This window comes from Narcine bancroftii, chromosome 3 (assembly GCF_036971445.1).
Source record: "Narcine bancroftii isolate sNarBan1 chromosome 3, sNarBan1.hap1, whole genome shotgun sequence".
NCBI lineage: Eukaryota > Metazoa > Chordata > Chondrichthyes > Torpediniformes > Narcinidae > Narcine > Narcine bancroftii.
In genome coordinates, this window is record NC_091471.1 from 193,301,412 (window position 1) to 193,324,853 (window position 23,442).

Below are 23,442 nucleotides of genomic sequence, written 5' to 3' on the forward strand. Positions count from 1 at the left end.
CCAATAGTTACTCCATCTTTAATAACTGAATGGAAGAATTTGTTCATAGATGTAATAAAAACAGATAATTAATTTCTCATATCTTGACTTAATGATATAAAAACTTGAGGTATTAATTGGTATTTTGGTGAGAATAAGAAGAGCATCAGCTTTTGTTATCATCTCACATTAGTGACAGTTCCGTGTTACTGCCTTTTAGCCGTCTTTGAATGTTGAGCTTTTATGTCATATTTGTATCTCATACGTGCCTTTTTTCTGTTGTTCTCCTACCTTGCTCTGTTAGTTATGCAAATTTACTGATGTCTGATTTTCTGTTGATTTTGAATTATTAAAGTCTCTGTTCATTTGCTGCTCCTGTTTACTATATTGTCCATTCCATTTACCATTTGATTTGTTACACCTTTCTCTGCTCCACCTCTTTGCTCTACTTTTCCTTTTCTCACTTGCTCTAAGTAGTGTAGCTTTCTAACTTTCCTCAGAGAGATGCTGCTTCCTGAATTTCCTTCTTGCTGCCCCCAGCTTAACAACATCTTTTTTGTGGTGGGGCCGGGGAGGGGGAGAGATGAGAGGAGTGTTGCAGTGGGAAGGAAGTTAAAATGAGAGACATAATTTTAGTCAGTTTATGGTGTGGAAACACCAATACTCCTGAGCGTAAATCCATCTAAAAGGTAGTGGACACAGCCCAGGGCATCACAGGCAAAATCCTCCCCTCTATTGAGTACATCTACAGGGAACGCTGCTGTCCGAGAGCAGCAGCAATCATCAAAGACCCTCATTACCCAGCACTCGCTCTGTTCTCGCCGCTGCCATCAGGAAAGAGATATAATTGCCACAAGACTCACACCACCAGGTTCAGGAACAGCTGCTACCTCTCCACCATCAGACTCCTCAACAACAAACTCAATCAGATACTCATTTAAGGACTCTTACTTGTGCACTTCATTGATTTTCTTTTTATTCTCTCTGTAATGCACAGTTTGTTTATTTACATTCATTATCTATTTACAGTTCTTTGGGTGTTTACATGTTTTACGCTGTGTACAGTTTATTGTTGGCACCTCCAATTAGTGGTAATTCTGTCACGCCTGCAGGAAAAAGGAATCTCAGTGTTATATGTGATGTCATGTAGGTTCTCTGACAATAAATCTGAAATCTGAAATCTTATGGTTGGTTAGGAAATGATTACTTGAAATGAGCAATATGCGCCACAGTAAAGACTGATATATCATTTTACATGACATGCAATATTTGAAATAAACAAAGAAAAAGATATATGATAAAAATACAAAATGACTATCGATAATAACAAGCAAAATAAAAAGTAGCAGAAATCTATTCAAGAAAAATAATGAATGGACAAAATTAATCATAAAATTTTGTAATATACGAGGAGGGCTTTTGGCTCATTGCAGTCAAATTATATCAAGGGGACTAAAATAAACTATTACAATTTTTTTATTGCAATATTTTAATAATAAAATGTGATAATCATGAGAAATTAATGTAATAATCAATTATACATTGGGCATAATTTCTCTGATTAAAAATGTGTGAATATCTGGAAGATATTTGGCTCATTTTGAATTTTGTACTCAATTTTTGAAAATATTAATGGTATACAATATACAGACCAAAAGGTTTTCTTTGAGCAGCAAGTATGCTTAATTAGCTGAGATACATATTCCTGAGTCTAAAGCAGGCATGGTCAACCTTTTAATTTAGAGATACAGCATGGTAACAGGCCATTTCGGCCCACAAGTCTGTGCCGCACAATTAACCTACCACCCCTGGTATGTACTCATGCTGAAATGGTCTTTACCATGCTGTATGTCTAAATTAAAAATTAAATGTTTGGCCACCCCTGCAAGGCTACCTGACAATATCTGTTGGGGGAAGATATTTATTGTAACAAACATTTGAGGTTATGTCAGATCTAACCCAGCTCAGTTCTTTATCCTGTTAGGATAATTATCTCAGAAATTATCATAGGTGCCTTTTGCTTTTCATCAAATGCAATGCACCTACAGCATTACATACCTTTTTATCCTGGTTTTCTCCTCCCAGCTTTAGGTCATCATTTTGGGAATGGAAAACAAATACTCCTACTCGCTTCTTTGTGGGCTTTTAACTTCTCACCTTTAGGATAGATATATGGTTGGAATTGAGAGGTAGCGATGCAAAAATAAAATGCCCTATTGACTGTTTCAATTTAAGGTTTCATTGGCATTCTCTGATAGTGGACAAAAGAGATAATTGTTTATCAAAAAGATGCAGGAAATTTAAACTTCACAGGTAAATTGGTGGAGGGGAGAAAACAGATTTTTACTTTGAAACTTAAGCCGTTGGTAGTTGCTCAAAACATGGTGAAGGATGTCCTCTTTATAAAGACTCCTTGAGTCCACCACGATTGATCAGCATTGCCACGAGGAGGTCCAGATGTGTAAAATAGATTTCACTAACTTTACCAGGCTCTTTCATATGATTATGTTCTTCTAGCTCAATTAACACCAAAAAAAACAACCGTTTGGTGAGGAGCCTTGAGATTTTTTTTCATATGGGTATCTGCACTTGTGTTACCTGCCTTGTCTTATTTGGCCCATTGAATTTCTGATTGCATTTGAAGAATCTGTCCATTTAGCTCCACTCCCCTGTTCATTTTCTTTTTAAAACTTGTTATTGACTTTGCATTCGTAACCATCTAATTGTTTTATAGATTATAATTCTCTGGCCCTAATTGCAGTAGATTCCATGTTTAATTTCCATTCAGTGGAAATTTTCTGAGAAACAGAACACCACAGCAGTATTTGGCTACCTGCTGAGGTACTGAGGGGTATTACTACAGTACCAGGATTCACTTAAAATGATTAGCACTTGAGATGGCTTGAATCCTAGCCCGTACAGATTGCTGCTTTTAGATTTGTTGTAATGCCAGTTTCAGCTTTCAGCACTAGGAAGAAAACTTGTCCCTACTCCACGTGTGAGAATGGGCTGATGATGGAGGCAGTGCATTAGTCACTCATTTAGCCATTTTTGCTTAGCTGTTATCCAGTTGATCCTCAGTCAGCTGTTTTTTCAAGCAAAAAAAAACTAAGCTTCTGCTGTAAAATGGGAAACATCAGAATAAACCTGATTTCGTAGTGTTGAAGAACAGAAAAATTGTTCCAATTGTCAAACAGATATTTCTATAATTGATTGAATTTGCTGGTGTATAGTGAGTAATGTAACCAATTAATGCTGATTAATAGTCAGTAGTAGAACCAATTTAGTAGCACATTGTCCTTTTAATTTTTTTGGCTAAAGTCCTTGTATGTCTGCTTTCTATTTGTGTTCCTTCACCAGCTGATAAACACATTGTGCTGCGTGATTGGGAATTGTTTCAGTGACTGCCTCTTTATTATCTCTAATAACTACATATTGCTTATTAATTGTGTTATGACAAAACATGAAGCTTATTTTTGAAGTTGACTAAATACTATTATTTACCTATCATTTGGAACAATTTGTCCCTTGAGTTTTAATGGTAACATTTTGTATGTAGGTTTTCTTTGACTGTTTTCTGAAAATATCTTTGAACATTTTCAGTCATATCATTAACATTGTCACACTTAGTTTGATCCAAAAACAATCCAAACTAATATTTATTTGTAGCATCTCATGTTAATGTGAATAAACAAAACCAGTTTGAATCAAATCTTAATTAAAAATAATCTTTAATATTTTCATGTAAAACCTTTGAGAAATAAAATGGACAGTTACTGTATTTTCTGGCTGCCTGAGATGCCCCGTTGATTGGTGTATAAGTCGATCCCCAAAGATCACGATGCCTGAGATGGGCCATTGACTGGCATATATGTCAACCCCCATAGATCACGTGGATTGATCTGCTGGGCGTTGGCTGGAGATGATCGTGTCCATCGACACAATGCAGCATGTGTCAAAAATATGAAACGAGCTTTAAGTTGAAAGTGATAGAAATGGCCGAGAAAACCATCAACTGGGCTGCTGCGAGAACATTTGATGAGCACGAGAAGTTGGTTTGAGATTGGAGGAAGAAAGAAGAGACTTTAAAAAACATACCAGAAAAGAAATGTTCTTTGAGAAAAGCAATCCCTCGTGGGCCAGAGTTGGAAAATCACGTTGCAGGATGAGTACGTGAACAGAGGCAAGATTGCAACACAGTCACCCAAAATAAAATAAGAATATTTTCCCTGCCATGGGCCAAGTGGCACCCAGATTTCACTGATGATTTTGAGGCTGCAATAGGTTGGTACAATCATTTCATGAACAGGAAAGTTCTGGTATTACGCCAATAAACAAAAATTGCATAGAAACTATCAAAAGATCTTGGTCATAAAATGGTACGTTTTCACCAGATTATTATATAGGACTGGCAGAAACACAAGTTTGCATTGGCAAATATTGGAAGCATGGATGAAACCCGTGTGATAGGCAATAGAGCAGTGGAATGGAAAGGTGTTAAAACAGTGCAAACCAGCAGTACAGGCCACAAAAGGACCAGGTTTACCATGGTGTTATCATGTATGGCCGACAGGATGAAGTTAAGACCCATGATAATCTTCAACACACAAAATTAAACTGAAATTCCCTGCAGGTATTTTTTTGTCTATTGTCATGAAAAAGGATGGATGGATAAAAATGGTGTAAAACTATGGATAGACAATGTGTGGAATATGTGGCCAGGTGGTTTATGCAAAAATGGAGTTTGCTGGTCTGAGATGTGTTTCATAGCCACTTAACTGAGAATACTAAAAGTAGATTCGCACTACATGATACTTACATGGTGGTTATTCCGGATGGTTTGACGTCTATATTGCAACTTCTCGATGTCTGCTTGAACAAGCCATTCAAAGGCGATATGCACGAGGAATGGGATAAATGGATGTTGAGTGCAGGGAAGTCATTTACAAAAGGCGGGGCAATGTGTGCTGCATCACTTGATGTGCTGTGTAACTTCGTGCTCAAGGCATGGGATAAAGTTAAAGTAGAGACTGTGATAATATCATTTTTTTAAAAAATGCAATATCTCTTGTGCAATTGTTGGCAAGGAAAATTATTTATTGTGGGACACTGACAATGAAGTCGAATCCACCTCATTGGATACAGACTGGGAGCCATATGATGACAGTGAGAGAGTGCCATCTTTGCTTCCGACGATGATAGTGAGAGTGATTTTGAAGGGTTCTAAATGTGTTGCTGTATTCAATAAAAATTTCAATGAAAAGCTGTCACAGCTGTTTTTTTTTTGGTTTTTCATGGGTCGACATATGCCAAATCATTTTTTTTTTCAAGGGTTGGCTTGTACACTGGATCAGCGTGGATTGGATTTTGAACTGAATTTAAGGTCTCAGAAGTATATCCGGTGTATAGGTCGACCCCAATTTTTTGGAGATTTTTTTTGGGTTTCACAACTTGACTTATACACCAAAATATATGGTAAGTAATAGCAATGTAACCAGCTGCATTTATCATTGGAGATTTTGGCAACACACATTCTTCAGTTTAATATTTTAAACACTGAATATGTGAGGTTTGAGTGAGTATTCCCTTTAACTAGTCAGATTGGTGAAAGTAGGTGGACTAATGGGCTGAATCATCTGTCAGTACATACTGTAATAAATGCTGGTATTTACTAGCTTTTCATTGCAAAAAAAAGGTTAACAGGTCAAGGACCCGAAGAACTCAGCAAATCAAGAAACACTAGTGGGAAGAAAAACAGTCAATAGTTCCAGATCCTACAGAAAAGTGACAAAATAAACATCTTTTAAGTTGCAACGTTGGAGGAAGCAACAGGTGAGTTAATAGAAGAAATGTGTGATAAGATGCAGACCAAAATTGTCAGCATGGCAGTTACTTTAATAAACAGGAGTTGGATAGAGAAGAGAAAAATGAATAAAATTGAAACAGAAAGTCACATTTGCATCTTTGGAGAGATGAGAAAATTGGTTACATGAAATTATAAAATTCAGTAATAAAAATGACGATAGCTACAATGCAAACATGAAAGAGGAGGTGCTGTTTCTTGAACTTGCATTGAGATTAATTGGAACAATGGACGACACTGAGGACAGGGATGAGAGAGGGAATCGAATGGGGAGTTAAAGTGATGGGAAGTTTGAAACTCAGGGTTGATCTTTCAGATCGAACACAGGTATTTTACAAGTGGATCATTCAACCTGAGATTGATTTGCAGTGGAGGCCATCACCAGTATGTCATTTTAGTCTCTCCAAGTGTCTAAGCATTTCTTTATCTCCCTCCATTCCTTCCCCTTTTCTGCAAATATGGCAATGAAACAAGAACATGTATATGATTTCTAACTTTTCCAAGTTCTGATGAAATGTCATTACCTGTAGCCTGAATTCTCGCTGTCCTGACTCGCTGAGTGTTTTCTGTTTATTTCAGAATTTCATGAATATTCTCGAGAATTTTACAATGAATATCTTTAGATTGTGCTCTTGTCCATGGGTAGTCTAATCACTAGATAAGAGGTCTCTGGGACAATAATTCTGCTACATACAAGTCCCAAGCAATGCTAGAATTTTGATAATCTCAATTCTAATATGACTCCAGCGTAAAATTTTGTTTTGGGAATCGTATATATAGATCACCAACACAAATAAATACATTTCTTTTCACCCTCATTCTTTCTGATGTTAATCATTTTCCAAGTTCACTTGTTCTAATGTCTGGTAGTTTACAAAATTTCTTCTTTCATTGCAATATTTTAAACCAAGAGTAATGGAAGGAAACATCATGATATAGGATATGTTGAACAATATAGTTTGAAGCAATAGATTCAGACACACATTTTTTGCTCATTGGAGATGGTGGACAAATATACTCAATTAAAAAATCCAGTCTCATTACATCCAATCTCATTATAGTTTTTCATTGAAATGCAAATGAAAATTGATGGGTTTTTTTCAGAGTGAAATGCACGTAGCAACCATTTCATTCATTGCTTTCTTCCGTATTAATGCAGAATTTGGACCAGATAGTTCTGCCCATGAGATTCCCCTTTGCTGCTGTCAAGGTTTCTATGGTTGGGGTACATCTTTTTCATTTCCCAAAGCACTCTCCAGTTGGAACATCATGTGTAAATTTAGAATAAATTGCTCCAGGAGTAAAAGTTGTTGCTCATTGTTGGGATAAGGAGATCTTCTTAATGCAGTGCTTGACAAGGAGCCCTGTCAGATAAGTCCTTACTTTTATTCTTTTGAGTAACTTCACACCAATGACCATTGCTGAGCAGCCCAGTGCACTCACACTCCACCTTTTGCAATGTTGCTTGCTTCTGCTGACCTACTGAGGCTCCAGGCGGAGAATTTGATCCCCATTCTCCCTTCCCAGGTGGTTCATTGGTGCCCTGATCAAAGATCCACCTCTCACACCCAAATCCTCTGGAGATTATTATCTTAAATGACTTTCATTCCATTGTTCATTCTTTCTCCTATGTCCCCACTGCTCCACTCTCTTTACTGACATCAGCATTTTACTTGGTGGGTGTCCACTAACTATTCAACCCAGGCTTAATCCCAACTCCCGTGAAGCAGATTTTTGCGACGGAAAATGAGTAAATGAAGTTAGTAAAGTGTTATCTTTGGCAACTTAAATTGTTCAATGTGTCACATGTACTGAGAATCTGGCACTGTCTGCAAGGGGTTTGTACATTTTCCTGTGACCTGTGTGGGTTTTTTTCTGGGTGCTTCTATTTCCCACGCTCCATCATGCATGAGGTGGTAGATTAATTGGGCATAATTGAGCTGCATGTGTTTCATGGGCCAGAAGAGCATTATACCATGCTGTATCATCAAATCAATTTTACTCTCCTCCAATTTAATATTTCCCAAAAGGTCTAAGATTAATTCATGATTATGTTGAAACCTAAAGAATTGTGATCACTATTCCCCAAATCCTATCACATTGTAAAACTGATCACCTGTTCACACTCATTTTCCAGTATATCTCATCTGGCACTTTTCCTGGATGGGTTGGACTATCTACCTGCTGCTTCAAGAAACCCTCCTCGAGGCTTTGAACAAATTCTGCCTCATCTGCTTCTGTGGCGCTAAAGAAGTCATAGTCAATATTGGGAACATTAAAGTCTACCCACTGAAAATGTACAAATAAATTCAAGGACTCTTCAATGGACCTCTCACATATAAATGATGAGCTATTGACCTCACAAAAACTTCATCGTGGTCCTTGCACTGTTTTAACTGCACTTTTCTCAAAGGAAGTTTTTACTAAATCTCATCAAATGTTGCACCTTTACAAACTTAGTTTGCTCATTTCCAGTGTTAGAGGCACTGATAGTGTGTACGTTCCGAATCTTTTATCCCGGAGTAAAAATAAGGGACCTGCACTTGAAGAAAGAAGGTGCATACATTTTAGGGAGATGTGCAGTGCAAGCTTTTTACACAAAAAGTGGTGGGTGCCTTGACTGGGCTGCCAGGTGGAGAGGCAGAAGCGGAAACAATAGTAGGATTTCAGAGGCTTCTAGAATGACAGTGACTATGCAGGGTACAGTTCATGTGCAAACAGCAGAGTTTTAGTCTAACTTGGCATCATGTGCAGCACTGACCTTGTGGGTCGAAGGGCCAGTTCCTGTGCTGTACTGCTCTATGTTTCAGACTTGTACATCTGATGCACAGTAAATAACTCGAGAGGCTGAGACTGAGTCACTGATTCACAGGCTTTTATTCATAATGGCATCTGCCTAATGGGAGAGGAAAGAAGAAAGCATGACTGGGGTGATTGCTGTCAAAGGTGCCCACAAATGTGTAGACTAATTAGTTCTTGATAATGCATTTTTTTTTGGTGAACTAAGTGGAAATCCAAAAAGTAATTTGTAAATTGTTGTGCTGAACTGTCTAAATAGAGTCTTTAAACTTATTCCAAGGTATTCCCTTTTGGTCATGTGCATCCTAATTTTGATTTTTCTTTTGCATGGAATTATGGGGACCAAATGATTACTAGGTCCCTACAGTAATAAAACTTCCAAAAATACTCCAGTGGTTTGACTGTGATTTTGATATCTTTGCCTAATGTAAAAGATTTTATTTTAAATCTTCGATTGACCAGTTACTTCATTTCCTCAAGATGTTCATTTATCCAGTGAAACTTTAAATTTTTTTATCAAAGTTCTTGCACCTTTGCTTTGACGGCTTTAAGGAGTAATATGAAGAAAGAATGAACGCAATTAATTTATAATTTGCCAACAAAAGGTTAAAATGAATTATTTTGCCTGAAGTTATCATAAAAAGTAATATGTGTACTGGCATGTGATTGCATCCTCAATGAAAAGTACTGAATTCTGAATTTCTTGCCATTTAAAAATGAATATATATGTATTACTGTGTGAATAAGAAACAATCCTTTGTGGATGATAGTTTTGGGTTTCACCTTCTGTCAAGCTGCACGCAATTTTTTTTTCCACATTGAGTGTCAAGTATCATTTGGTGATACTGTTTTTTTACATTTGGAATTTAATAACATAAAAATGAGTAAAAATAAACAAGATTATTTTTGTTTTGTGCTGCACTGTTTCATGGGGATGAAATCATGATTCCTATGTCATTATTGAGAACAGATGGAATTATGAGGAAAAAAAAAGTTGTTTAAATGATGTCACTGGAGTTTTTCCACAATTTCTATCATGATTTAATTCACACAGATTTTTTTTCAATTCTTGGTAGTGGATTTGGATGTGCTAAAAGGACACTAAAATTACTTGAAGTATGCACTTTTGTGGTACAAATTACATGACCTATATTTGCATTGGTAGATGTTTTGAAAAGAAATGCTTGGCCCATAGATTAGATTATGCAGTTCTATTAACTTGAACTAATATGATTTCAAGGCTATAAGTATGGATTGTGAAGAAGAGGGGTCAGGTACTTGGTTTATGAATCAGATTTTTAATGGAGAATTTTTCAGATGAAAAAGAGTTGATTGAGACCATCCCGATATTTGGGAGGTCAGAGATTAATGGCAGCAGAACCAAGAGCAGGGCCAGAATGTAGGAAGAGTGAGGACTGTGGAGGAGGCAGCAGTAGTAAAATTTGGGGATGTTTGCAGGGCTTGAAAAAAGAATGGGGGCAGCACAGAAGAGAAGATGGGGCTGGCTGGATTTGAACATGATGTTAGGTGCTTTTCTTCATTGTAGGGGGAAATGGGGTTGGCTGGATGATATAGCAAATTATTTTCCATGATGCCTTCCCGTTTGGAGCCATATTTTGAAAAAAATACGCAGAAATAGTGCTGGAATTAGAATAGTGACCCACTGAATTTCAAGATTTCAGTGCAGAAATGGTTGTAAACTCGGTTAACTCCAAGTTAAATCAACTTAGTATGGAACTGAAGAATGTAATGGTACTTGATCCAATCTTGAGGTCTAAATTTGCCAACACTGTGGTTCAACTAGACAAAGTGGCCAGGATGGGGTTGAGAGTGGGGAGGAATAGAAACCGTGGGAAGAGGGAATGCGTATAACTGAAACTTTTTGGCAATAGCATAAAACTGGTGGTTTTGGCTTGGCAGACAATGTACCTTCATTCTCATGAGACAGAGCTATCCGAGCAATGGGAGTTCATATAATAAGTAAATGAGTTAAATATTTAGGGAACTGATTAGTGAGCAGAAATAGCCTTACTGGTTTTGTTGAGTGATTATTATTGTGATTGAGTTTGTTTGGGTTGGGATAGAGCCAGTGATGGGCAGGATTCAATTGAGAAGGGAGGAGAGCAACGTTATATGGTGATGAGCTACTCTTGCTGCAAAATTACAGTTGCTGCTGGAAGGTTATAAATGAGAACAAAAACAAAATTTCAGAGCAGGGAAAAAAATCACCTGTCTCAACTTATGTTTATTCAGTGCCTTTGCAAGATTATTTCAAAATGGGTTGACCAATTCTCTTGAACAAACATTAGTAAGAGTGGGCAGGTCTGAATGGACTTTTTCTAATGCTTAATATTCCAATGCTTAATGTCAGGGCTGCACAATTGCTCAGCAAAAGGAGGTGGAAGACTCTCCTTTCAACCAATAGCCTACAGGTCACCCTTGGGCAGGGTGTAGGACCTGTTTAGCCTCCCAATCAGGGTCATGTGAAGCCATGGATTGCAGATGGTGAATGGTTTTTACATGCAGATTCTACAAATTGAAATTTATGGTTGTAAACAAAAATGGTACGCAGATGTATCTGCTGATCAATGGCCAGTATTACCCATTCAGTATGGACACGGCAACTGGAGGAGGCAACAGGAAACCACTTCAGGATTTTTCCCTTTTATAATCATGATCTCAACATCAACTATGGTCTTGGCTCAAAGATGGAGCCTTCACTGAAGAACAGGGAAGGCAACAATTACAATTTAGAGGGTCAGAGATTGTGATGGATGGAGAGATGTGATCGCCAACACTGAACACCAAGGCAACTGAATGAATATTCTTGGTTATGGTGTTTTGCATTTTAATGAAATGCTTCCTATCCAGCTTTGTGTGTGTGTAGAGGTGACTGATGAAACCAATGAGGAAAATGCAGACTCTCGCATAGTTAGGGAAGGAGATGTCAAAGAGGTAGATCAGCGGTGGGTAGTTTTTGAAATGTTGTACTTTTCTTGTTGTACATCCATGCCTTTCAATACCCTTCCAGAAGTTCTTTCTCCACTTGGTACAAGCCATATGCCAATGAATCCCAAGAGTCTGTGGGGATGTTACATTTTCTTTTCTGGGAGGCTTTGTATGTGTCCTAGAATAATTTCCTTTTGCTGCTTGGAATTATTTTCCTATTACAGACTTGGAATAGAGTTTCTGATTTGAGAGTCTGATGTTAGGCTTGTGAATGGAACTGTCTGATTATAATTATGCCCTTAATGCTGTGGATGTTGGCCCGGGAGAGGACATTGATGTTGGTTAGCTTATCCTTCCAGTGAATTTGAAGAATTCTGCAGACACAGCTTTGGTGGTGCCTCTTTGGTGCCTTGAAATCCTGCTACACATTGAGTGAATCTCAGAAGCTCGTTGGATAATACTTGACTGGTGACCAAGAGTTTTGTTGCAGTTTTAACACAAGAACATACGAAATAGGAGCCGGAGTAGGTCATCTAGCTCATTGAGCCTGCTCCACCATTCAATGAGATTACCTGGCTGTGGACTCAACTCCCTTAACTAACTGTTCTCCAAAACACTTAATTCTCCTATTCTTCAAAAGTATATCAATCTGTGTGTTAAATACACACAAGCAGGCAGCTACTTTATTACTTGCTTGGACAAAGGATTCCACAGATTCACTGGATGAATCAATTCCCCCTTATCTTCATCTTAAATCTGCTCCCCTGATATTTGACATTATGTCCCCTAGTTCTAATTCAAAAACCAATAACCCTGCTTCTATCTGCCTTGATCTTCAAATTTCCTTTTTCCTCATTTGACTAAAAGTTGTGCATTGAATGAGACGGAGAGCCTTTATTAATAAATATCTCATAAAGTATGAGAATCGATCTCTATTTTCCAGGCTTTCACTGAATGGGAACCTTTAGTTTTGGAAGATATTCTTTGATGTCAGATTGGTGTAAATGAGTGATTTCGGATTTGTGCAGACTTGGAAGGCCAGTTTCCATTCAGAGTCTTTCTATGATCCTGTGAAGTAAGGCCAGGTATATAAGAGCATCGAGTTCATGCAAGAACACCCTGAGTTTGTTCATCTTGATCATACCTTCTCACCATTACAATGTGTGATTCTGAGAATATTAATGGGGATAGTTCAGGGAATTAAGGGTTATTGGAACAGACGAGTCAGTGGAGTTGTCCATGTCTAGAACAACTATGAGGATAATTCGACGGGCCAAATGGCCTTCCCCTGCTCCTACTTATTTTATATATGGGTGTTAGGACTAGAACATATTAATTGTGAGGAAAGAACAGATATATATTTTTGCTGAGGGAAGTCTCAATTAGTTACAAGGGGCTGAGAGTAAATAGGAAATATATATTTACATAGCACAAGGGTAACAATTTAGGGAGTAAAGAATTAGAGGAGCTGGTTTAAAGATTAGAGATTAATGGAGATGAGGAAGAAAAAATCCTTCAGAAGTTAATGGGCTGAAAGTGTGATAAAGACAGATACCTCATTACACTTAAATAACACTTACTTCCAGAGATGTAGACGTGCAAGCTTGAGGATTTAGAGTTGGAAGTTAGCATTGAGTTGGGTTGGGCTTGGTACTTCATTTGGCACAGAAATGATGAGCTCAATGCTCCCCCCCTTCAGTTTTGTAAAGTTATTTTAAATTTCAACAATTAGATTGGAAGATCTTAAACATCTGATTGAAATGGATGTGAAATTAATAGAATTCCCACACTAGCAAACCAAATCTTCTGGGAACCATCACAAACTGTTTTCAGCTTGGCTCTCATTTGACTGGCATCTCAAAATTGCAGGCATTAAATGGAGACTTCACTTTAACTCACTAGTTATGGGAGGATGGAAAATGACGTAGTCCTCATGCTGATCTGGCTAGTGGGTTGGAATACTTTGTATGGTGGCAATACTTTGTGGTACTTTGTGAATCAAGAAGGAATGTTTCAGCTTTATCTGCACACCTTCTGCTCCACAATAATAGGAAATATTATTGGTCATATAATTGCCATTGATTAGATTCTCACTGTCTGACATAAATCTGGAAACGTTGCATGGATGCATATGCCAGGCTGTTGGTCAGTCTCGGGACCAAAATTTGCAATTGATATTGAGCACCTGCAACAGCCTTTGAGCAATTGGTAATATGAAGTGGGCAGCTTGCCAATTTAGTGCTGTACAAAATTTATAGTGGACAGCTCCTGGCTTTAGTGTGCATCCATTTTTTTGCTCAAGACATGATGCATGAGGGTGCAGTGGCCACTTCGGCTCCTCATAACGATGAAAGGCCTAACCCGCTACGTTGTATCTACGATTGGTAAACTCTCATCAAAATACGAAACGCGATCCAGACTTTCAAATTAGTGGATCAGGTCGGTAAGATTCAGTGAAGTTTAAACCTACTGAAGCAGGGAACACAGACTGCTGCAAACTATGGAGTGGATCACAGGAGACACGTGGGAGGCCATCAAAAGCACTGGTGGAGAAGGCAGAAGCATGGAAAACGGGCCAGCGTCAAAGTTAACTCCTTCAGATCTGCACTCCCAGCGATCTTACTCTCAAATGTAAGATTGATGGAGAAGAAAATGGATTACCTGAGGCTGCATCTGAACCAGAGAGAACTGCAGGGCTGCTGGTCTCTGGTCATTATGGAAACATGACTCTAGGACACCATTCCAGACTCTGATCGATCTGGATGGCCTTATCTCCTTCAGAGCAGAAAAGAAACAGTTGCTTCTGGCAAGACTTGAGGAAGGTGACTGTGCATTGGCCTCAATGAGAACTGGTGCACCAATGTCTCTATTGTGAAGACCTCCTGTCCAGCAGGGATAGAATATCTCCTGGTGAAATGCAAACCCTTCTACCTGCCCAGAGAGTTCTCAGCTTCGCTGATTGATGCAATCTGTGTTCCACCTTTGGCTAATGAGGATAAAGCCATAAAGGAGCTTTATGTGCCATCTGCGAAGCTCAGACCTCCCACCCTGATGGTGCCATCATTGTTGCTGGCACCAACATCCCTGGTGCATTCAAGGGTGCACTCCGCCCCCACATTGGTTACTTGGATCACTTATCTGTCCCACTGACCCTAGTGTACAAACCACTGGCAAAACAAACTAGGTCAGTTCGCAGGGAGATTAGGATGTGGCTGGAGTGGTGGGGGGGGGGGGAAAGGGTTGTGGGCCATAACAGTGCTGTAAAACTGCTTTGAGACCACAGACTGGAGCTATTTTAGGGATGCGACCACCTACAATGGTCACGTAAACATAGAGGTATACATGAGCTCAGCTACATCAGCAAGTGCATTGAGGATGTCATTGAAATCAAATGCCTCACAACTAGGGCTAATCAGAGACTATGGTTGGATACAGAGATCCAGGCCATTCTCAGAGCTCATGATACTAACTTCAGGACAGGGTGGAGGATGGCAGTAAGATAGCCAGGGCTGGACTCTCCCATGCAATCCGGAAGGCAAAGCGAGGATATGCTCAGAAGATCCATAGACAATTGTGTGAGACCAACGACACGAGGTATAAGTAGCAAGGGATCTGGACTATTACAGATCACAAGCCAACCTTGTGAATTAAGGATAATGACGCCTCCCTTCCAGACAGACTGGACACCTTCTATGCATGGTTTGATGGGAAGAACAGGATAAGGCCAAATAAAGCTCCGTGTCCCCCTGATGAACTTGCATCCACTCGTAGCCACGGCTGAGGTGAGGAGAACCCCATCCAAGGTGAATCCACACAAGGCAGAGTGACCAGAAAACATGCCTGGTTGGGTACTGAAGTACTGTGCAGATGATTGACACAGGTCTTCACGGACATCTTCAACACCTCACTGCAGCAATCCAATGTTCCTGCAGGGTTCAAGGCAGCCACCATCATCTCAGTACCCAAGAGGATGACATTAACAGTCCTCAATGACTACCACATTGTAACTCTGACCTCCACCATTGTGAAATACATTGACCATTTGTTGATGGAACACATCAAAGCACACCTTCCAGAGATGCTGAGTCCATTTCAATATGCCTATGGAAGAAACAGTTCCAAAGATGATGCTAAAGTCTTGTCGCTTCACTCTGTCCTGGGCCACCTGGAGAATGTCCCACTGCTTGTATGCCAGACTGCTGTTCAATGACTTCAGCTCGGCATTTAATACGATCATTCCTCAAAGGTTGGTGGAAAAGCTGTCCTCACTGGGACTCAACTCTTAATTGGATCCTGGACTTACTAATTGAAAGACCGGGTCAGTAACAGAATGTTGAGTTCTGTCATGCTGAGCGCTGGTGCACCTCAGGGCTGTGTGCTCAGCCCACTCTAGTTCACTCTAGAGCCATGACTGCATCGCCTGATTCAACTTCAACAGTGTTATCAAGATTGCAGATGAAGTAACAGTCGTTGGCCTCATCAGCAACAGTAATGAGTTGCTCTGTAGAGAAGAGGTGGAAAATCTCTTGATAATGTATGAAAATAGCAACGTCTCAACATGGACAAGACAAAGACAGTGATCGTGGACTTCAGGAGGATCAGGAATGACCACCCTCCTCTACACATCAACAACATTGTAATAGAGTGAGTGGAGAGCACCAAGTTTCTTGGAGTTCACTTAACTAGTGATTGTAGACATTCAACTTCTCCTTACTTGTTAGGAGGCTGTAATGGTGACTTCACTTCCTGAGAAGACTAAAGTGGGAGAGGCTACCAGCCACCATTACGACAACCTTCTATAGGACCTCTATCAAGAGCATCCTGTCCTGGCCAACTGCATTAATGTATGGCATGATTGCTGCAGAGAAATGGATCGTGGTCAATCCACAGGACCATAAGGGTGGCAGAGAGGATCACTGGAGTTTCCCTGCCCCCCCCCCCCCCATCAACAGGATCATTGTCTGAAGAAGGTGCACAAAATAATTGAGGAACCCTTCCACTCTGCACACAGCATCTTTCTGCTGCTCCCATCAGGGAAGAGATACAGGAGTGTCAGAGACAGCACCACCAGGCTGAGGAACAGCTTCTTCCCACAGGCAGTGAGAATGCTGAACGACCAAAGGAACTGCTCTCACTAACCATCCGAGACTCTCATTTGTTCAAAACAATGTTTATGTATTTATTTTTATAGATGATAATTCTTGTCCTGCATATGTATTATTTGTCTGTATGTGTTTTTTTGTCTGGTTGTATGTCTGTATGTTTTTGCACTGAGGATCAGAGAACTGTTTTGTCAGGTTGTACTTGTACAAACAGATGACAATAAACTTGACTTGTATGAAACGTAATTTTCACATACGTATCAAGTTAATTGATCAGGAGGTGCAACAAAAACAATACTTGAACACCTGTCCTAGACCGCAGTAACATCAGCCAGAAATCCAAACCTTGCTGCTATCTACTGTTGAAAAATGTGAATGAAAATATAACCATTGAATTTGGCTGTCATGTATAGCTCAACCATCAACTACTAGCTTTCGGAGTTAATAGTTGAGGGAGGGTCCCTTGCACGAGCCAATGGGGAATGACAGTCAGCATTAATTAGCTCCTGGGAGAGAAGAGAATGGGAGCAATCTGCGTGAGTAGAATAAGTTCAATGAAGTTCAGATTTTGAATCTAAGTGTGAGAGGGAAATCTGCTCTATATTCGGGCAACAATTTACATTTTAAATTGATCAGAATTTTATATTTAAATGGCATAATTTTTCCCCTGCAGTTAAGATGTCATTTGAAAATTGTGTGTTCAGCTTTTGTAAGAAGTTAAATGCAGTGTATCAATTTACCCTTTGGCCAATACTGGTATGTGGGTTAAGAATGTTCACTATTGCTTGCTAATTAATACCAGCAGGCAATAGAACAAAGATTTTAAGTCCCTTTCAGAGGTTTGACTTTGATCAGTCTTGTTTCGGCTGCATGCAGATGGAGAGCAAGATGAAGGGAGGGAGAAGACATTGAAAAACTAAGTGTAAAGAATAAAGTGACATTGGTAGTGACAATGGAAACATCGTTAAGCTTAACTCTGGTCCATGGACAACTAAGGCATTACACACATCCTGTGGGAGATATTAAGTCTGAATATGTGTGATCTGGTGGCATTCAGCTCTCAGATATATTAGCAGAATTCCTTCACTAGCAGTGGCCAAGTGGCACTATAGAGCCAGGGATCTCATTGCATCTCCCAATCAAGGGCTGAGTGCTTGCTAAGGAAGGATGGGCTTGTGAGGGCCATGAATACTCTCTTACCTGAAGTGGGAGGCTCCAGGAAAAAAAAAAATGAAGGGATAAGAGAGGAGGAGGAGGAGTAGCTGGGGATTTGGATATTGGTTTTACGAGGGAAGTCAATAGCATGGGACAGATGAGAGTGGTGAGTGGACCTCCATCAGTATCCCTGAGTCAGCAATGAGCAGCAACAAATTCAGTGGTGCTAGTTATGGGTATTAAATGTGGTTAGAGCATTGAGCTGCATGGCCTCTGGGATAACAGAATTGACCTGTGAATGAGTCTGTGGTGATTTTTTTTTCTTTCAGGTAATCCAGGCAATTCTTCTTTTCCCTTTTCTGCAGCCCTAAGAATTATAGTCCTGCATGGGTGCAATCGATAGGTTATTTGGTTTGTATCATTAAGCTATTTATAAAGTTTTAGTATTGGCTTAGTTTATTCATCAATGGAAATATTGGGTTGCATTTTATTTCTTCAGATATCATTTCTCAGAACATTAATGACAATGTCAGATATTAAGTTGCAAGGCCTTTGAAAGTCTGAGAGGGGCATGCATTCTCCAAAACTATTAGAATACCTTGGTTGAAAAAGAATGCAAAAATGTGAAGAGTTCTTTGAGAATAAGAAAAGTTTAACTGGACAATATAGGTTGCTCTGATAGAGGTGTACAAGATGGTGGGAGGCATTGATCAAGTAGATGGCCAGACTTTTTCCTCCGGCTGAAATTATGCACTCCCAATCGAGGGTTGAGTGCTTGCTAGAGAAGGATGAGCCTGTGTAGATTTAAGGTGCTTGGGTGTAAATACTGGTGGGAATGTAAGAGGTAAGTTTTTCATACAAAGAATGGTGGGTGCATGGAATGTGCTGTGAGCAATGGTGGTGGAGACAGGGACAACAGGATTTTTAAAGAGACTGTTAGATGCAGTACATGAGAAAAATGGAGGGTTATGCAGTAGGGAAATTCTAGACAGTTGTTAGAGCACCTTATTAGGTTGGCATGGAACTGTGGGCTGAAGGGCCTGTACTTTGCTGTAGAGTTCTTTGCTCTACTTTCTATGTTTTCATTATTCAAAATAAAATATGTATTTACTGGATCTGTATGTTATGAGTTTGACACAGGAATAACTCCACTTCTCACACAAAGTTTCACAATTTGTAGAATGACTGTGTCATGCAGCCAAACTGAAACAAACTTCACAAAGATGTGAAATTCACCTAATGTACAGGCTGGGGATAAAGACTTGATGACTTATGTTGTGATTTTTAAAAATGTTTTGAATAATGGAGTCCATTATGTTTTGTGTGCAAAGCAAAAAGGAATTAATGTTCCAACTTTCATCACAGCAAATATTTACTTAATTGAACCAGAGTCATTGTTCACTGAAGTTATATTACGAGTGGATTGGCCATGGATTTACCAGAGTTGCTGGAGGAACCCAGCAGGTGAGACAGCATCCATGGGTAAAAATGGTCTGTCAATACTGACCAGTTCTCCCCTTGAATGCTGTCTGGAGTGTTGATTTCCTCCAGCAACTCTTTGTCTGGTCACGATTCCAGCATCTAGATCTTTGGTGTTTCTTTATGGATTTACTCTCGACCGGGTACATAAATTTACATGTTTTGAATTAATGTAATATTTTGTTCATCATCTTATTGTTGTAAATTTATTTCCATTAGTCAGCATTGTCTGGATTCCAAATTATTTTCACGACTTCTTGCTGTACAATCAACTGGATAGGAAAATATTAAATATAAAGCAATAATTTAATATTTTGATTTGTTTCGATTGTTTTGCAGGGGCACACATTTTTTTCCTTTCATTAAAAAAAACTTGCTATTCAGCTTGTTTTTTTTTCCCATCTCTTACACATAGGTTCTGAGCTTTATTTATGTAAAACCATTCCAGTTTGTACAGTACTTTATTTTAATTTCAGTTAGTATAGGTTCAACTTGAATAACTGGAATTGTTTCCTATTTAAGTGATGTGAATATCTACTATTACACTTTAGATTTAGTAACGAAGAAACAGGTTGGGCACAGCTGATTTATCAAGCATTTATATTATATTCTCCATTTAAACTAGGGGTTTAAATTAATGGAAATTTGATTAAAGGAACTTTAAATGAGAATCTGGTCACTGTGCTTGCATTTTTAAAAAAATTCTGATACTCCAGATAGGCTCAACATCAATAGCAAGGTACAAGCAGATGTCACGAACTTTACAAAATCGACTTTCTTTCCTTCCCAATATCCTGTATATAAAAAGACATAGTGATCAAAGGATTCTTGAGAACCTAGGGATTCTGCTGTCACTACATTTTGGCTTTATTTGAATCCTCTGCAGGCTACTTCTTACAAAATAAAAAGGCATAGGATTCTATCAGATGATGGCTCAACTATACATCAGCAGTCAAATTAATTGAGCATAAAATCATTACATTGCTTTCTGTATATATTTTAATTTCATTTAGTATCGACTATTCATTCTTAAAATGTCAAAAAGTAATGAACTTTTGCTTTGTAATGCCCAAATTTGAAACTCAGCCACCATTCACTTTATTTCATAAATGTTCTGATGTGAGAATTTTAGTGGCCTGGTTTTATGAGATGTTTGTCAGCCATGGAGAGGCAGGCAGGATTGAGAAGGGAGGAGGAAGATAACATTTTGTTGTTGAAAATGGTCTAATTAATTAAACTATTAGGGATTTTTTGTTTATATGCTTTTGATGCACAATCATTCAGGACATAGTTGAACCCTTTTTTTCTATTTGTGGCAAAGTGTGGCTCAACTATGTTCTTTGATTTTTTTTAGGAAATATAGAAACACATAATATGATGAATATTTTATACTGTGGTGAAAATTTCCTTCATTGAAAAGAAGGAATGTCAAAATAATGTAGATAGATAACAGGGTGAAATCACTTCTGTATAAGAAAAGTGGACTTGGTGAGTTAGCAAAGTTGAATTACCAAACCTGCACTAAATATAATAATATGGTTTGTGTGGGCATTAAAATCGGACAGTGACATTAACACCAGCTGTGTTTAAATATCAGATGTGTTTGTGACTTCAACTTTGTTCTGAACATCTTTAAAGTTAATTTACTTGAATTGTAGTTTTGAGCTTTAGGTTAAAGCATTTCTTGCCCTTTTCCTTTTTTCTTTAGTGTTCATTTATAGAATATTTTAGTGTGTTTTTACATCTGGAACTTGATATAGCTTACTTTCACATTTTGTTTAGGCTGCAGTACCTAACTATATTAAAATATGATTTGAATTTGCTGGTGGAATAAGTTCCCTGTGCCAAAGAAATAGCACATTAATGTGACACCAAAGTTTAGCTGGGAGCCTGCCAAATAACACATTATAACAGCATTATGGCAGCAGCCCCTTTGTGTTTGCTTCTATATTTGCGTTTGCACAGGGAAACATTCTGAACACATTTTAAAAAAATTAAATCTGTTGGCGCTTTTGCTGCTCTAAAAATGTCAGCAGGACATTTTTGCCAATTTTTAACATAGACAGCAATATTAATTGGGAGAAATAGAGTGCAAATATTAAACCTAGAAAAGAAAGAGTTAGAATTCAGGTATTTCACATGGAGACTTGGTTTCCCTAAATCATTGGGATGAAACTATATTTTTAATCCTTTTTGAGAATTTTGTGCAATGTCCCATTTTCAGGGATCTTGAATGAGTGGGTAATATATCTTTTTTTTCTCCATGTTTCTGTGCTATCCTCACAAAATCATTCTCATTGTTGTAATCTCAGCATTCAATCTGTGCTCTGTCAGATCTAGAAGTGTCTTCCTTTCACAATTAAGTGCCCAAAGTGTCCCTTTTCTCAAAAGTTTTTAATCTGTGAAATCAAAAAGAATATCAAAAATGTGCCCAGAACTTCAGAAAAGATGCATTAACAGAAATGTTTCAAATTATATTTAGTTTTGTAGTGTCTTAAATCATGTCACGCTCTCTGAATGGAGATAAAATACGCGAGAGCTGCAAAAATAACATATTAGTTTTTAAGTTCTGCTCTTGAGACCAGTTCAACATATAAGACCAGAAAAATGTCCATCCGAGCGACTAAAGTAAGCTTTAATGCAAAAAAAAGAACAGAATGACTTGGAAAGTCTATTTTTCTGAATGTATATAAAGAACCACAGAATTCTGACAGATCACCTATTGGTCAAATTTTGACCTGAGATGTGACTTATAATGAGAAACATGCAGGAATTGTAGCAGGTCAAAATGTGACTCATAAACTTAGCTATAAAATTATTTACTTACAAATGATTTATTCAACTCTGGCATTGCTACAATAATTTTTTTTTACATGAATGCATGCTACTTTGTTAGTCTAGTGATAACCATATATTAAAGGCAAACCATTGAAAGGCCACATCCAAATTGTGGACAGACCATGCTTAAAGAAATTTGTTTTTGTTATTTTTAAAAGAGATTTTAGCAACCAAATCTTTCAGTTAATATTTTAGAGATTATAAATAAATAAATATCCAAATAAAGAAACAAATAATGAGATATTTAAAACCTTATTTTTACTCCTGCCAGTTGCTGCCAAACACATTTGTTTCAAAACATGTTAATGCTTTAGGGTGCTAAATCAATAATGTTCACATATCAGACTATATTTGGTTAAGAATTTGACATTGTTTTTGTCTCAATGTCAATAAAATGTTAAAAGCAAGGGCATTTGGGCTTCTATTTCTTTTGGGAGCTTAATTGGTGATACCACCCAAAATTATTCCCATTTATGAATTCAATTTGATGGACTTAATTTAGCGCAACTCTTCCAGCTAATTTCCTTCATAAATGCCAGAGCACTAAAGACAATAGAAAGAGCAGAATTTAACGTAGGAAGGAATGGATGATATATTTACATTCGGCAGTCTCAAAGCATAGCAACAGCAAAGTGATTATGATTATGTAATTAATTTAATACAGTATTACCCACAACAGAAGGGAACAAATTTACTACTATTTTTAGAATAGTTCTATAGAATCTTTTATGTTGAGTTAAGAGAGCAGACAGTGAGATTCAGTGTAATATATTTAAGTGATGAGCTATGCAACAGCAGAGCCTCCATCGCTATTGCATTAGAAAAGCAACATTGATTCTTGTTCTGTGGTCTCTAACTCTAACTTCAAAACCATGTGATGCAGAATGAGAGTGTTGCCTGCTCAGTCATGGCTAACACTGACATCAAGAAAACTGAATGGTATATGTGCCCTTTATCTTTAGTTCTGAGAGCTAAAATTACAGCAATTGAGCTCTTCATGACTTTTAAAAAAAATGGTCATGAAATAAGACACACAATAGACCTTTGAAAATGCATTGAAGGAACAGAAAATAAATTGCGGCTTTTGATAAAGATTAAAATGATCTTTAAGAAATTATGAAGTACTAGAAAGTTATTGAATAAATTAATGCTTCACCAAATTATGTATTTGTCACACTAGCAATAATTTCCTTGATCTTTTCATCCAAGTATTTGATTTATGGCAATTTATTCTCAATACAAACACCCAGAAATGACCACCCTATTTTGCATAAGTTG

At 38.1% G+C, this 23,442-nt stretch overlaps 1 long non-coding RNA gene across 1 annotated transcript in view; it reads right to left on the reverse strand.

Annotated features, from left to right (window-relative positions):
- Positions 1-21,501: 21,501 nt before the first annotated feature.
- The window catches only part of LOC138756340 (uncharacterized), a 47,837-nt gene continuing 45,896 nt past the window's right edge, over positions 21,502-23,442 (reverse strand). The window contains exon 3 of the long non-coding RNA XR_011353005.1: positions 21,502-21,725. This is a non-coding gene — a long non-coding RNA (uncharacterized lncRNA). The remainder of the gene's footprint in view (positions 21,726-23,442) is intronic.